The following is a 14,349-nucleotide window of genomic DNA, read 5'->3' as shown; positions in this document are numbered from 1 at the left end:
TGTCCAGAGGACTAAACTACATAACTTGTTTTCAAAATGAAGTTACACATGAAAATTATCAGCAGTTCACAATTACTATTCTGATCCAATTCTACGAAACGCTAAGCAAGGGCTCCAACTTCATCACAGAGCTTTTGGTGATGGCACATCCTTTTAACAGGCAGTTGCATGTACAAACTGCAGTCTGAAACTACCCCCTAGAGCCGTTAATTTGGTAATTCATACACCAACCTGCAAAGCACAACTGCTGATGAAGTAAGTACCATAAGAGCAAAATCACCCTGCTGGCTTTTAGAACTTCAGAAACAGTGCAATACAGATTCTCATAAACATTAGCATTAAAAAAAAAATTTCACTGATTAAACTAGCAGTCAATTTAGGATGTAACAAAAATAATGTGCTACCAGCTATTTTCAAGCACGCATGTATTTCCACTCAGCAAACAGACATCACTAGAAAAAAAAAAATCAAGCAACATCCAGTGTTTTCAGCAGCAGGTATAGTTACTAGAATTAAATGGGGATGATGTTTTTGATCCATCGGCCAATTTGAGTAATCCATGGGTTGTTTTTTTTTGTTTTGTTTTTGGGTTGGGTTTTTTGTTGTTTCTGTTGGTTTTTTCCCCTCTTTTTTTGTAAATATGTAATAGCTTGTTACTTCTTAGGGGCAGGCTTATCTCAACAGGTACTGTGGGATCATGTCTAATATAGTCCTTGCGTAACAGTTTCAAACACACCCTAAGACCCATTTAATTTTCTGAGTGTCTGGAGTAAAGAGTCAGTAATCAAAAACTGCTTGTATCCATCCTATATTAATACGTTGAATTTACAAGGACAATGAGTACTGAATTGTGTAATTATAGCAATTTGATGACTCATCCCTGCACCATTCCAAGTACTGAACTGTGAAGGCTTGCAAAACTTGCACATCATGCAAACTGTTTTGCTGAATTGAGCCTCACGTGTGTGTATATATATGTGTGTGTATATATATATGTATTTTTTTAATCACTTTCTCTTCACCTGTCCCTCAAAAATAGCACATACTAGTTTTATGCAGACTTGCAAAAAAAAAGGCAAATGCAGATTTAAATTCAGATAGGCAAGGTTTGGGGGCTACGTTAAGCCTTGCTGTTATGTTTTTCACAATGTCTCCTTGCTCATATCAAGCTGGTAGTTGAAAAAAAATTTTGAAACAATAATAATAATAGTAAAAAAAAACTTAGGTTGTGAAAGCATCCAGCAGTAAGGGCAGCTAGCAAGTCTTGCTGCAATGCTCCACCTGAGGCTTACTGATCATGTTTTACTTCATATGAAAACTGGCTTAATTTACTAACCAGCTGGACTCTGCAGCCCTTCCCCAGCCTAACAGGAGGTTTAATTATACTTTCAGCTTATAAGTGTGGCTTGTTTTTCAGCTGTCTCAGTTCATGCCTTTAACTATACAGTCACTCGGCCTTTCTTGGCAGATACTATATGTGTACAGTACATTAGTAATCCACTTTCTTGCCAAAGCAGAAAAATCTCAATACTTAAATGGTATATTAAAGTGATCATTAGGCTTATCATTGATATCACTGCAAATGGTTGCAATCGCTTTCCTAAAACATTTCTGAATTAACTTTCACAACTCTAGAGTACAGATATCCCAAAAGATAAATCCTTTCCGCCTGCAAATAACAATTTTAACAGAAAAATGTTTACATCAGAATTATCAGAAATACAGCTGTGACAAACTGGCTGTAGAAACATACACAGACACTAGGAGCAAGGTACTGGTTTTCTTTTTGTTTTTTTTTAATTAAGAGGAGGTCCCTCAAGTTCTCAGCTACAATTACTATTATTGGTTTTGCACTAACAATATTGCTAACGGTTCACCTAATTAATTTTCCAAATAAACCTATTTAGGTAGAACCTATTTGCATGTCTAATTTTAATGCATCACTAAGTAAAACAGTTTTTCCTCTGCACATTTAGGACCCCAGGGAAACTTCAAATCATGTTACCTCTACAGTGAACTTGTTGGAACTACTGAAGTAAAGGCAACAAGTTTTCAGAGCTTCCAGATTTGTTCAGACCATTTGCATCTACAACTATACCAAAAGCTATCCTAAATAACTGGATTTTATTAGGAAGCTAGGAGGATTAGATATGTCAAAATTGGGGTTTTTTCGGTATAATGGAAACATTAAGCAGGATTTACTACCTTAGAAACTGTCTCAATACCTAGTAAAGAGCCCCTTTAGCTTTTATTTCCCATATAAAAAACACCACAAATGAAACTTGAGGGGCAAATACTGGCTCAAGATTATAAGAGCTTCTTCCTTCCAGAGCAAAGAAACCTCTTCACATTCACTCATCTATTCATTTATAGGACTTGTAAAAGGAAAACAAACTCTTTAGAAAGTTGCATTTCACTGCTGACTGCTCAAATTAGTACATCCATCAGAACCACTTTAACCAAGGAATTTAAGCATACAAACAGCAGCTGACTTCAAGGACTCTATAAGCAGCCAAGACATTTTAGAGCTAATGGATGCATCCCTGCAACACAGTATTTCTACATTAGCACTCAGTTTCAAAGCCCTGAGCCAGCTTGCACACACCTCCTAAAAGCCAAGTAGTTCAAATGGAGTATCGTTACCAGAAGTGTTTGCACTGGGTGGACACCCTAAGTCAGGCGCAAGGCAAAATTCAAATTACACTTCATGCTGTACAACACAGCTGTGTACAAAAGCTGTAAGTTGTACATTTTTCTCTGCACTGTGTTCATGGGTAAACAAGGCAGAAAACACCACTCTTTCCTGCACAATTAATAAGCCTGTTAACAGTATTTCAGATTAAAGGTATAACAAGTAACATCTCAGAAGCAAATTTCAGGCTAAACTAGTAATTAGATTACTTCAGATTCATCAAAAATAAATTAGTCTGTGTTAAGATTAACTACATTTGCAACTTGGCTGCCTGCTGCCAAGTTAAAATACTTCAAGATTATTCCTAGATTCCCAGAGGAAATTTAGGTTCAGATCTCTGCTGCTGGTTCCATGTGAAACCAGCTCTGCCCAAATTTAGTTACCTCAACACGCTGGCTGGAAGACAGGCACAACCCTCAGCACAAAGGTGTCTAAAAAGCTGTATGAAGATCAGGACATTAATGGGCTTCAGAAATACAGACACTGCAGCCAGTTAAAGACCAAGATCATTAAGCCATTTTTTCAAAATCCGATCAATTTTTTTTTCTCATATTCCCTACTGTTTAACCCATGCACTGGTGCCTGTTACCTTTTTCTCCCCTTAAGATCTAGAAAAGATCTAGAAAAGATCTGCAGCCCTTTAACCCTTGAGCAAAACAATAAAATGGACCAGGGGAAGAGAAGCAGAGGACCCATACTTCCAGCCTGAAAAAAATGGCTAAGCACACACATATATCAAAGCGCACATAACTGAAGAATAATTTAAAAATAAGCAACTGCAAACAACTACAAGCCTACAGCCACAAATTCACTGGTATTAAATACTAATATACTAGGATTGGAGATTCAAAAGAAGCTATAAGCTTCAATTAAACATTCAATACTTTTCTCCAAGCACACCTATGTATTTTCTCCAATTTTTCTAGGACCAGATTCTGGCACTTCATCTTCTATATCACTCCTTACTTCCCCTGCCCAACAGAACTACATCAGAATTTAGTCTTTCTTTGGTTTTTGCTCTTCCCCAAGGATTAGCAAAGCCTTAACCGATTTTGAAGAGGTTTCTATACAAAATTTTTCTGTAAAAGTTACAAAAAGGTTACTCAAAAACACTGAGGAGCCTGTAATAATAAAATTGCAGTAACCCTCCAGTATTTGTCTTTTGCAAAAGAGAAGGTATTTGCACACAAAAGAAATACAGAAGAAGTAGCCACTACAATGAAATAGTCAATAAAATTAAAGCCTAAAACAAGTCTGCTATTCCAAGAAAGAATCCAGTGCTGTTTTAAGTTCAGTTTTTTCCTCCAAAGATGTATGGCAATATAGTCCAGATTTGGCAACTCATGAAACTCTATCAGTCCATCACAACTATTTAGGAAATCCCAATTACTCACTCTCCTAAACACAATCTTTTGCTTATACACAATTTCATTGTGTTTTTGAAATTGCTGATATCCAAGCAACCGAAAGCCTGGAGAAAGCTTTATCTCAAAAAAGGCTGTGGACTAACTTCAGCTAAAGAAAGAAGCTTTCAGTAATACACGATGTAAAAATATACCCAAATCATTTTTTCAAATATCCACTCAGCCTCACCTAGTGTTAGCCAGACACTCTGCATTCAAGTGCTGATTTTACCTAGGTATTAAAAGGAATGTGCAATTGTATAATTTAGATTTCACATTATTTATATAATGGATGTCTAAATGTTCCTGACCTGTAAAGCCAGCACCCCTTCTCCCTACAACTTCAAGTTACAGTTGATTAATACAAAAAAACACATCATTATAAGACTCTACAGAAAAGGATTTGAGAACAGGAGGAACAGTTGCCCAACATCTCATGTTCCTCTTTCAGGAAGATTATTTTTATTCTGTATCACATCAGTGACTTTACGTTACAGAACACCATCTTGTACTGGTGTAAATGAAAGGTGGCAAGCTGTTGTATGGGGCAGCAGATCAGAAAGGCAGGGGACAGCTGAAACCAACATATTGTGCAACGAAGCCTTGAAACCAAAGCTGTGACCACCACAGCGTGCCAGCAATCGTATCTCACTTCCTGAAGACAGTTGGGTTTGATGTCACTTCAATAGGAAAACTGCTACATGTTTCTTTTACTTATGAACAAAAGGATGGCATTATACAAAAGTGCCAGCTATGGTTTCTGTGGCCCAATTCAGAGTCTGAAAGGGCTTTTGCTTCCAACAAACTGCACTGAAGGATAACTTTGAAGTTAGCAGGGCTCAAAAAAATTTAATAGATACTGCAGGACAATATAAAAGTCTCTGTAGTAAAGTGACAACAATCACTTAGCAGCAGGCATCCTGCATTTTTACTGTTCTGGCACTGAATTCAAAGGCATTCGGCCTAATTCTTACCATTTTTCCCAAAACACATACTTACATATAAGCTTGATATTTTCAGATTACATTTGCTCTAACAACCTGAGCTTAAGTGTACGGAACTGTACATGGACTCCTGTACCATTAAATATCTTTTTGGTATTATATGCCTTGAATAAATTCTCCAGTTCAAGCATCTTGAAAAGCAGACAGAAGTACTGTAATATTCAAAATTCAAGTATGCATTCAAATTCTACAATCATCTATACAACTTTAAAGATATCCTCACTTGATCCTTCCTTAAGTGATTTTTCAAGTAGGGCTTTTAATTATTAGCTACTGAATAACTCACAGTGAAAACTTAAGTCCACTTTTATTCATTAGTGTTGGGGGTTTTTTCTACCAAATTTAAACTTTAATGGCCTATATGCATTCAGTACAACGATGTTCAACATTTATCAGTTACAACACACAAGGGAAAAGGACTCAAGTGTCCATACACATACCCAAAGATGTTTGAATTCAAATACTTTATAGTAAATATTTAGCAGTTTATTTCTTTAAAAAGGTTACAAAAAAGTAAAACAAATACAAAAACCATATGAGAAATGATCCAAAGTACATGCCTAAGGCCCAGCTTAATAATTGCATTAAAAATTATGTGTGAACTTGAGGAATGCAAAAAAAACATGTAAGAATTAAAAAGCGAAGAGTTCAGCTTCAACAGATGAGAGTTTCTAAAAACACCAGTGCAATGCCACTGAACAGAATTAAATGCTTAAAAAGTAAGTTAAAAGGTTGGGATTAATACAACCTGTGTTATTTCTCTAGCGCAGTGTCAATTAAAACTTCTGAACTATCTGTAAAATTCACTTGTCCAAAGTACTGGGAGACCATAATGTGCCACAAAGTCAAGACTTTCTGCAGTGGTGCTTTGCAAACATGACTATTTTGCCATAAAAATATTAAGTAGTAAGAGATTTTGATTATAGTTTCTTCTTTCTCTGCTGTACCACTTCTTCCATACTTGACAAATGGGTATTGGTAAAATTTGCTCAATCCTGCCGTTGGGTTTGTAGACAGCTCTCCCATCCTTGACTCCGACACCTCCTTTGATTTACTTGGATTCTACCACAATTTCAAAGGATCACAAAAGCCAAACCACCTATGTGAAGACTCTCATATGCCACAGCCTTGAAGGCCTACAGGGCAACTCATCAGTTGCAAATAAAGGAGGCCCAAGGAAGCCTAGGAATGGCCTGCCTGTTAAGCACCCCAGGAACATTTCACACTGAAAGAATACATGTCCTTATGGTGACGACTCTTACAGTGGAAATATTAATATTGGTAAAATCATTACTAACACTGATATCAAGACTGCTGCTTAATTCTCCACAAGCAAGGCACTCGATCCTTCTGCCGGTGACACTCTGGTAAGAAATCTGACAGTACTGCATGAAGACACTGCACAAATGTAATTTCAATCTTGGTAGGAAATATTTTATTATAATTTTCTGTTTCCTTGAAAACTTGTGTAGCAAATAGACCAAATACTTGCAAGGAAAAGGACTATACCAAATATACCTGGAATAGACTGCCTTGCATTTCCTTCTCCTAAGAAAGATTTTGCTCCCTCCCAGCCTAAGTGTGGCACTACTAGAAGGCAGGCAGAGAGCAGGGCACATGACCGAGCAAATTTCTTTGCACCATAACAGAATCAGACAGCAAAAGTCCTCTTTTCCAAAGGACATTGAGAAAGCATAAGCACAAAGGTGTGTCTAACAACATCTCTCCACTCCAAGACACAGTCTTCTGCAGATGCATTTTAAGAGGTATCAGTAATAACAGCTCCTGCCCACTACTTGTGAAATATATTAAGCTTAGTGTGATTGGCTTAGCTTTTCTGAGGAACATGAATTTATGTTTGAAATTATGCTCATCTGTTGCAGCAATGGCTCTGGCTTTACTAAGGCAAGGCCTAGTATCTTGTGTTGATACATGAAGCCATCATGAAGAAATGTCCTTGCCTCCTTAGGGACATATCCTTCCCAATCTGAGACGACAGACTGTGAGGACTAAATGGTACAAGAGAAACACTAGCAGAAGGCTAGCAAGTCACCTAAAGGAATAACGACCAGATCTCTAAACTCACATTACTTATCCTACGTTCAGAAGTCCCTTCTGCAGCAGACAGCAGCTTAGTGAAATATCTCAAAAGGGAGTCACATCACCACTTCCTCCTAATCTCTATGGTAGAGATTACTGATTCAGTAAATTAATGACTTTTGAATACCAGCAACTTCTGAAGCAACAATAAAGGTGAGAGAACTGCCCACCAACTAACAGCCACAGGTGAAATAACTTGAAAAGCTGTTTAGAAAGAGAACCAGGCTCCTGAAAGAAGTCACTCTTCTGTTCAAGCAAGCTTGCCACATGGGGACAAAGAGTATGACCCTTAGTGCTCTCTAAAAACTGCTCAAAACAACGAAATAAAAAAAAAAAGCAGCACTCGTATATACAAAGTTGTTTAAACCAGCAAAACTCTTTACCCACAAGCAGAAAGGTTAGCAGTTCGCAGCTCTCAAGCAGCCCCACCCTGGAGAAGACACAGCAGATGACCCCAGCTTGCACAGCAGTTTCGCAGCCTGCCTTTCGCCTCCCAGCCTGCAGCTGCCATTTGCCACACGCTTACCACAGACCAGAATGAACACAGCCGGACCCCACAGGCAGAAGCCATAGTCAGCTATAAGTGACTGATATGCGTCATGTCTGGAGAAAATCAGGAACCAGAACTTACAGATATTTAGTCCATTTGCTTGTCTTCTGATATCAGGGAACACACTTCTAGCTCCTCAGTTAAGGAAACTAAAGAGGAAGAGCTCTGGTTTGTAGCTTAACACTAGTTCACTGGCTGAAGTTTAAAGTAATCTAGTAACCACACTCTTCTACTTAAAAATAAACAATATGAACTGACCCAATAAAGAGAAGATCTCTCTTCTTGCCTCTGAGAAGGAAGAGGCTTAGTTAATAAAGTCATAAAACTGAAAGCACTCAAATACACAAAGGATGACTGATAAAAGTGCTTATCGCACACTTTCCTTCAGATAATAAATCATACTTAGCGGGGGAGAAAAAAACTCAAACCAAAACAGTCCCTGCATTTTACATTTACTATTGCTGTCTAGGCCTAGCAACAAACCGTGGCTGCACCATCAGGAAGCACCGCAACAAGATGCTGTCACTGAAAGAGACTGCAGGGAGAGCTGTACTTGGCTCTCCTGAGACCACGTCCGGAGTACTGGCCTCAGTCTTGGGCACTCCACTACAATAAGTGCACTGAGATACTGCAGTGTGGTCTGGCAGAGACCACCAGGACGGCTACACACTGGAGCGGGGAGGAAGGGGAGGGAGAAGGAAAAAAAAGTGGGGGAAAAAAGTAAAATGAGATGTGGTAATACTTGCAAAACAGTTGTAATATATGCAAGCAACACTAAATTGAGCTGTCACATCAGTCCTCAGAGTCTGCAACACACACATATAGAGAACTAAAAAAAAAATCCCCCCAAAACAACCAACCCACACAAACCAAAAAACCCACCAACCAAGATTATAAGAAACTGCTGAAAACAAAATCCAAACTGCCATTAATTTTGAGAGGAGACTCCAGCTTCAGCTAGAAGAAACAACAATACTGGGAAGGACTGCTGCTTTACAGAATGGAAACTGGACATTTTAACATCTACGAACTGGGCAATTCAGGCCATCTCACTGCACAAAATGGCAACAGGCCTACTGCACAGATATCTTTAATAGCTTCTACAATACTATACTTGGGTTTAAAGCTTTCCATCTCAGGAAGAAATCTGTTTAAAATAGAGGGACAAGCACAAACATTTCAGATACTGGAGAGAACACTCTGTTCCTTCAAAGAAAAGGCATCAAATATGTATTTCTTTTTAATGGACCTGTTGGACTGTTTCCAAAAAGAAATGGTAACAGTCCCACTCTTTTGAGGCAAAATACCAGAAAGCATGTCAAATAGGTTCAAAGTAATTTACAAATACTTGACAGAAGAAGCAAAGCAGTTGTCTGGCTATGACAACTCATTTTAACAGCTGCATAGAACAACAGAATTTTCAAAAGGATGCAGACTACACAGCGACAGGCTATTCATCATTTTCCGACTTGTGATTTCATGCACTGTAGGAAAAGGTTTTAGCAGAATGCATCTACTGCACTCATTGACGTTTTAAGAATACTGTTTCATGTGTGTGCCTGAATTTGTACTGTGAAAATGACAGTACTGCTATGAAAAAGAATGCTGGAGTTTTCATGTCAGTAAGTCAGGACTTCATTTTCAAATACAATTTTTTCCAACTAGAGTTTCCATTGTTGTATTTTCTTCTGGTAATCTGAATAGAACCATCAACGAACAGAAGCTCAAAATTAATAGAGAATAGCAAACAGAAGCTTAAGAAAGTCAATGCTAAATTTTATCTCATCAATAAATAGAAAGATAAACTTCCTTCTTTGTGCCCCAGCTCAGCTGTGATAGCACTGAGATTCCTTATTGCTAAGAAATTATTTCCTTTGCAGGGAATGCTACTGTAAGGAATAAATATTAAAACCCTAATGCTCCAGAACCCCACATGCCACCGGCAAATAGTAAGTTCTTCTGAACAGTAATAAATTATGAATCATCCAATTCAAAAGGCTTTTAAGACCACGTTTTTTTGAAGACAGCTTCCAGTTATGGAGAGGAAATCAATACACTCCTGTTTTAATCTATAAGCAGGAACGACACTGGCAAGACTAAGCCAATGTCACCTTTCTACTACTTGTCCATCACCAGGACACGTGGTGTAAGAATGAAAACGCAGATGAAGAAAAACCTATAGAGCTGGACATCCCATTGTGCAGAAGTCAAGGATAAAGGACAGGTAAAGCAACGCGCACTATCGCAAGCCTACGGACCATGAGACGAATGGGCTGGGAGGAGGCGGTAGCTTCAAGTCTGAAAAAGGCCCTATGTTAATTTTAAGATCTGACCTCTGGAGGAACAAGTCCACTTCTCACACTGGAAGCTCTGGAAGTGACAAGTTTATTGTTCCTGTAGTGCATCAGTCCCCTGTTAAAGCTTCCAAGCTATATACCCCACATGCGAATATAAAAGGAAGAGCAGGGTGCTAAATACAATTAAGCTGAAAATTTTAAGAACAATAAATGGAAAGGTATAGAAAAAAACCAATATGTTGGGGTGGGTCTACATAAGCAAGGAAAAACTAAGCAGAGTTTTGAGAGATACGATGATCTCAAAAAAGTCAAGGAAAAGCATAACTGAATACAATAAAGAGTGGGTTGAGCAGTATTTGGTTACTAGGTTAATTTCATTACACCTATCTAATAATTTATTCCCCAAGCATTATTTCATCAAATCCTACATGATGCAATAATTCAAAGCAATGCTTGAGTATTTATCTGCTGTTGCTTAATGATTAGTCTTCAATTCACACTGGAGATGTTTACTTACAGAACTAAGAACACTGGATATTTCTCTTTGCATGACAGTGCTGTTGGAGCTATTTCCCAAATCAGCGTGACAAAATATGTTCAAAACTACTGCAATGCTTCATGAGGATTAAGTTATGGAAGCTGATGTATCCATACGGTTGCATTACACAGCTGGTAACAGAACCAGTTTATCTAAACACCTAAATAAGAGACCAACATGCTTTTAGTCTTGCAGTCAAATCCATAAAGAGGATGAAAACAGTAGCTATTTGAATTCAAGTGTGTTTATAATGGTAAGCTCCTTGGTACAAAAACATTATTGAATATAATAGTTAAAAATAATGCCTCATAATCTATACTAGTTTCAAGTATTATGAACTGGCATTTAATATACGCTTTTCAATACAACAATAACAAGTGATAATAATTGCCAAGGACTTTATTTCCAAATAATATTAATTATGCTGAAAATCAGAATAGATGAGAGCAAACTTTAAGGACCACAAATGGGACTAAATATTTTTTTAAATATAAGTTATCTCTCTTCTCTATTCACTAATAGCTGCATAAAGTAAATATTTCTCCAGTAAACTGCAGGAACTATGAAGGTATTTTATTGTGTAAGAAAATGCACAGGATACAAAACCAGACTAAGTGCGGAGAATTGGAACACTACCTCCAATCCACTGGCATCAGAGGATATTTGCTTAAATGTTACAGCTTGATTTTAGAAAAGCCTACTTCGGTTTCATGACTGCTAACAACATTATGCAAAGGCAAGAGTAAACCTAATCTCAGCTTTCTCCTTTCAGACTGACAGAAGATTACTCTTGAAGCCTAAACATTTGAAAAAGCACTAAGACTGAATAAGAGCTTCCTGAGGAAATTCTACAAGGCTCCAGATTTAAGACTAGATTCCCCCCCACCCCCCAGTCTATTTACTAATTACACATACAACACACAGAACAGATACAACTGCCAGACAAATTCTGTGAATCACCAAAGGGCTTCTATATTTCCCTTCTAAAACTTCCTATTAATCATCATTATGCTAACTGAATGTGTGCTACAGAACTAAGGTCTCCTGATATACAAGCCCTACCTGTTTTTACATGTGGGATTATAGCTCAGGAAACAGTGAAGTGCAAGTCATGGTAGCAAAAGTGAAAAAAAATGGGGAAAAGCAGCTGGTGTCACTTTCACTTCCAAGTTCCCCTTCAGGCATCACTGAGTCACACGCCTGAAAGGAGAACCTTTTTGGGTTTTTTGTTTTAAATATCTCCCACAGATGCTTCTGAAAGTTTTAAAACCTCTTATTCCTGGTTGCAGTTCTACAAAAAGCAGACTTTAAAAAAAAAAATAGGACAGCTATCCCTCTTATTCTCCACACAACCCATCAGGAGGGTGCAGGCAGCAGAAAAGCACAAGCCCTGCAACACACGAGGGGCCAAACGCCCTGCTGAAATCCCTCCTCAGCAGCTTCTGAAGAGCAACAGGCTGGATACATGAAGTTATTTCTTTCCACACACTGAGATCCTGACAGCTTCAAAGCAATCCCACCAGTTCGAACAATGTGGTTGTCCTTGCAGTGACATACTTTATTACTAGAATTTGTTTGCCATTAGCTGCTACAATTATATAGTTTAAAATGTTCTGGGATTGTTAAATTCTTATAGGCACATGGAGCAAAAATTAACTTCACAAATTAACTGGTACTTCAAATGGGGATTTCATGAAAGCTGACAGATCCGTAACAGTTCCTGAAAACAAGACAGGTTTGAGAAATTTTTCTAAGTGGCATGTCCTGACATAACAGCTGCATTAGCTATTGTTCTTAATTATATATGACACCACATCTGTGTGATAACAGGTTTGCAAAAAATCTTGTGTATAAATCAGTATGTTCATGAACAAACTGTTCTGTATTTTGTCACGTAATCAATATTGTCAATAGAAGTTTGTAATACAATGTATTCTACATCAGTTAGTTTACCACCTGGCCTTAGCCTTCACCTGTTCAGTTTATAGTTAACCACTGTGTTAACTAACCTACTGATAGATACTGCAACAGACAGAAAAAAGTGTTCACAATAAACAGGTTTACTATTATTTCAATGAAATATATGTATTTTTCTCCCTGTAATGTTAACAGAAAGTTCAGTTGGGAAAGAAACAGTTCATTTGCTATAATGTGCTAACTGATAAGAAATTTCCAAAGAGCCGATTTATAAGAACCTCGGTCGGGGCAGTCAAAGTTCTCAGATTCATCATTAAGGAGTCCCTGCAGTTCCCACACCAGCTATTTGCAGAAATGCACGTCTTTTTGAAATTCATGCTGGCTCCAGCAGCTAGCCCTCCCCAAGCCTCAAGGTCCATGAAACCAAGATCTACACCTACCATTTAAAAAAAAGTTAACAGCAAACCTGCTCCTATCCTGAAATAGTTCTCAAATTTCTCTTATACAATCAGGCATAGTCACAAATCCAGAAGTCAGGTAGAGAGGAGGAAAAAAAATTAAGCATGAAAGCGTAGGATTGCAGCCCTAGGTCTGCACCAAAGAACAGCCTCATAACAACAAAGCAGCAGTTGTTTCAAGCTCACTGCTCATATCCCTCACCAGGGCTCATTAACAGGCCTTGAAAAGATTACTGGGCCATCCCACCAGGCTACATCCAACTACTCCCAACATTGTTATCTTAAAAACAACTATGATCACTTGCTGAAAAATTCTGAGATGCTCTTTGGCCACTGACAAGTTAGGTCTCAGGAGAAAAAAAAAAAATCAGAATTCCCACTGAAAAGAGTTTTATTTTACTTTACCAGTGAGGGGGTAAATGCTGAGGATCAGGGAAAGAGCAGGAAGAGCTTGTATTAGAACTAGCTTGTAAATATTCCCAAGACACACACCAAGCCTCTGTGACTTGCACTATCATGATCATAAGCATCTACTGTAACTATTATTTGACCATGATGCAGTGCCCATTTCTATAAAATTGTATTATCCATCTATACATTTATCTTGGTTACGGGACTCCCCCCCCTTGAATAGTATTTCAAAATTGGAAACAAAGCATTCAAACAGAAAAAATTCTTGTACTTTTAACACAAGTTTTGAATAAATTTTTAATTCTGAAATGCAAATTTGCTGGAACTCAAGTGGCCATGTTTTGCAGGCAAGAGGAGAGGTTTTAAAACACGTGGTTACTCTCTAAGGCATGACATTCATGTTTTCCAGTGTCTGAACTCAAATGGACTGACCTCAAAGTTTTCATTCACAAAAAACAATTTCTTTTAAGTATTCATTCTGTGCACATTAAAGACTGAAACACTGAATAATGCTATTATGTTATAAAAGATACTAATATTAAATAATAGTTATGTTCTGCTAAAAATGTTACATTCAGAAACACTTCAGGAATTGCCACACAGTTACTCCACATATTCTAAATTTTCTTTCCGAGGCAAATATCCTGGTAGCTCAAAATTGTTAACTGGTATCAGTCTCCCTTTTTATCGTTTTCAATCCCTCCGAAACCAGTGAGGGAACAGCAGCAATTCCCCCATCTACAAATGACGCAGGCTCAGCTTCAACAGCTTACTATAAGAAAAACAGAGAACTTGAGATTTAGTGGTCTTCTATGCAGAGTAAGCCCCCATCCCTTGTTCTTCACTTTTTAAAAGTTCAGAAGCTAAATTAACAGAGTAACCTAAAGAGCTCCAAGACTCCATGCTAACTATTCTGCATTCAAACATGTGCAATGACTGTAATGTAAGGCTATAACCAGGATCACACTTACTAGAAAAT

At 37.8% G+C, this 14,349-nt stretch overlaps 1 protein-coding gene across 6 annotated transcripts in view; it reads right to left on the bottom strand.

Moving 5' to 3' along the window:
* The window catches only part of FBXW11 (F-box and WD repeat domain containing 11), a 76,353-nt gene that overhangs the window by 44,448 nt on the left and 17,556 nt on the right, over window positions 1–14,349 (bottom strand). The gene's annotated exons all lie outside the window — the stretch shown is intronic.

This window comes from Phalacrocorax carbo, chromosome 8 (genome assembly GCF_963921805.1).
Source record: "Phalacrocorax carbo chromosome 8, bPhaCar2.1, whole genome shotgun sequence".
NCBI classification, from domain to species: domain Eukaryota; kingdom Metazoa; phylum Chordata; class Aves; order Suliformes; family Phalacrocoracidae; genus Phalacrocorax; species Phalacrocorax carbo.
Note: the sequence above shows the minus strand (reverse complement) of the source record. Positions and strands in the feature narration are given on the sequence as shown.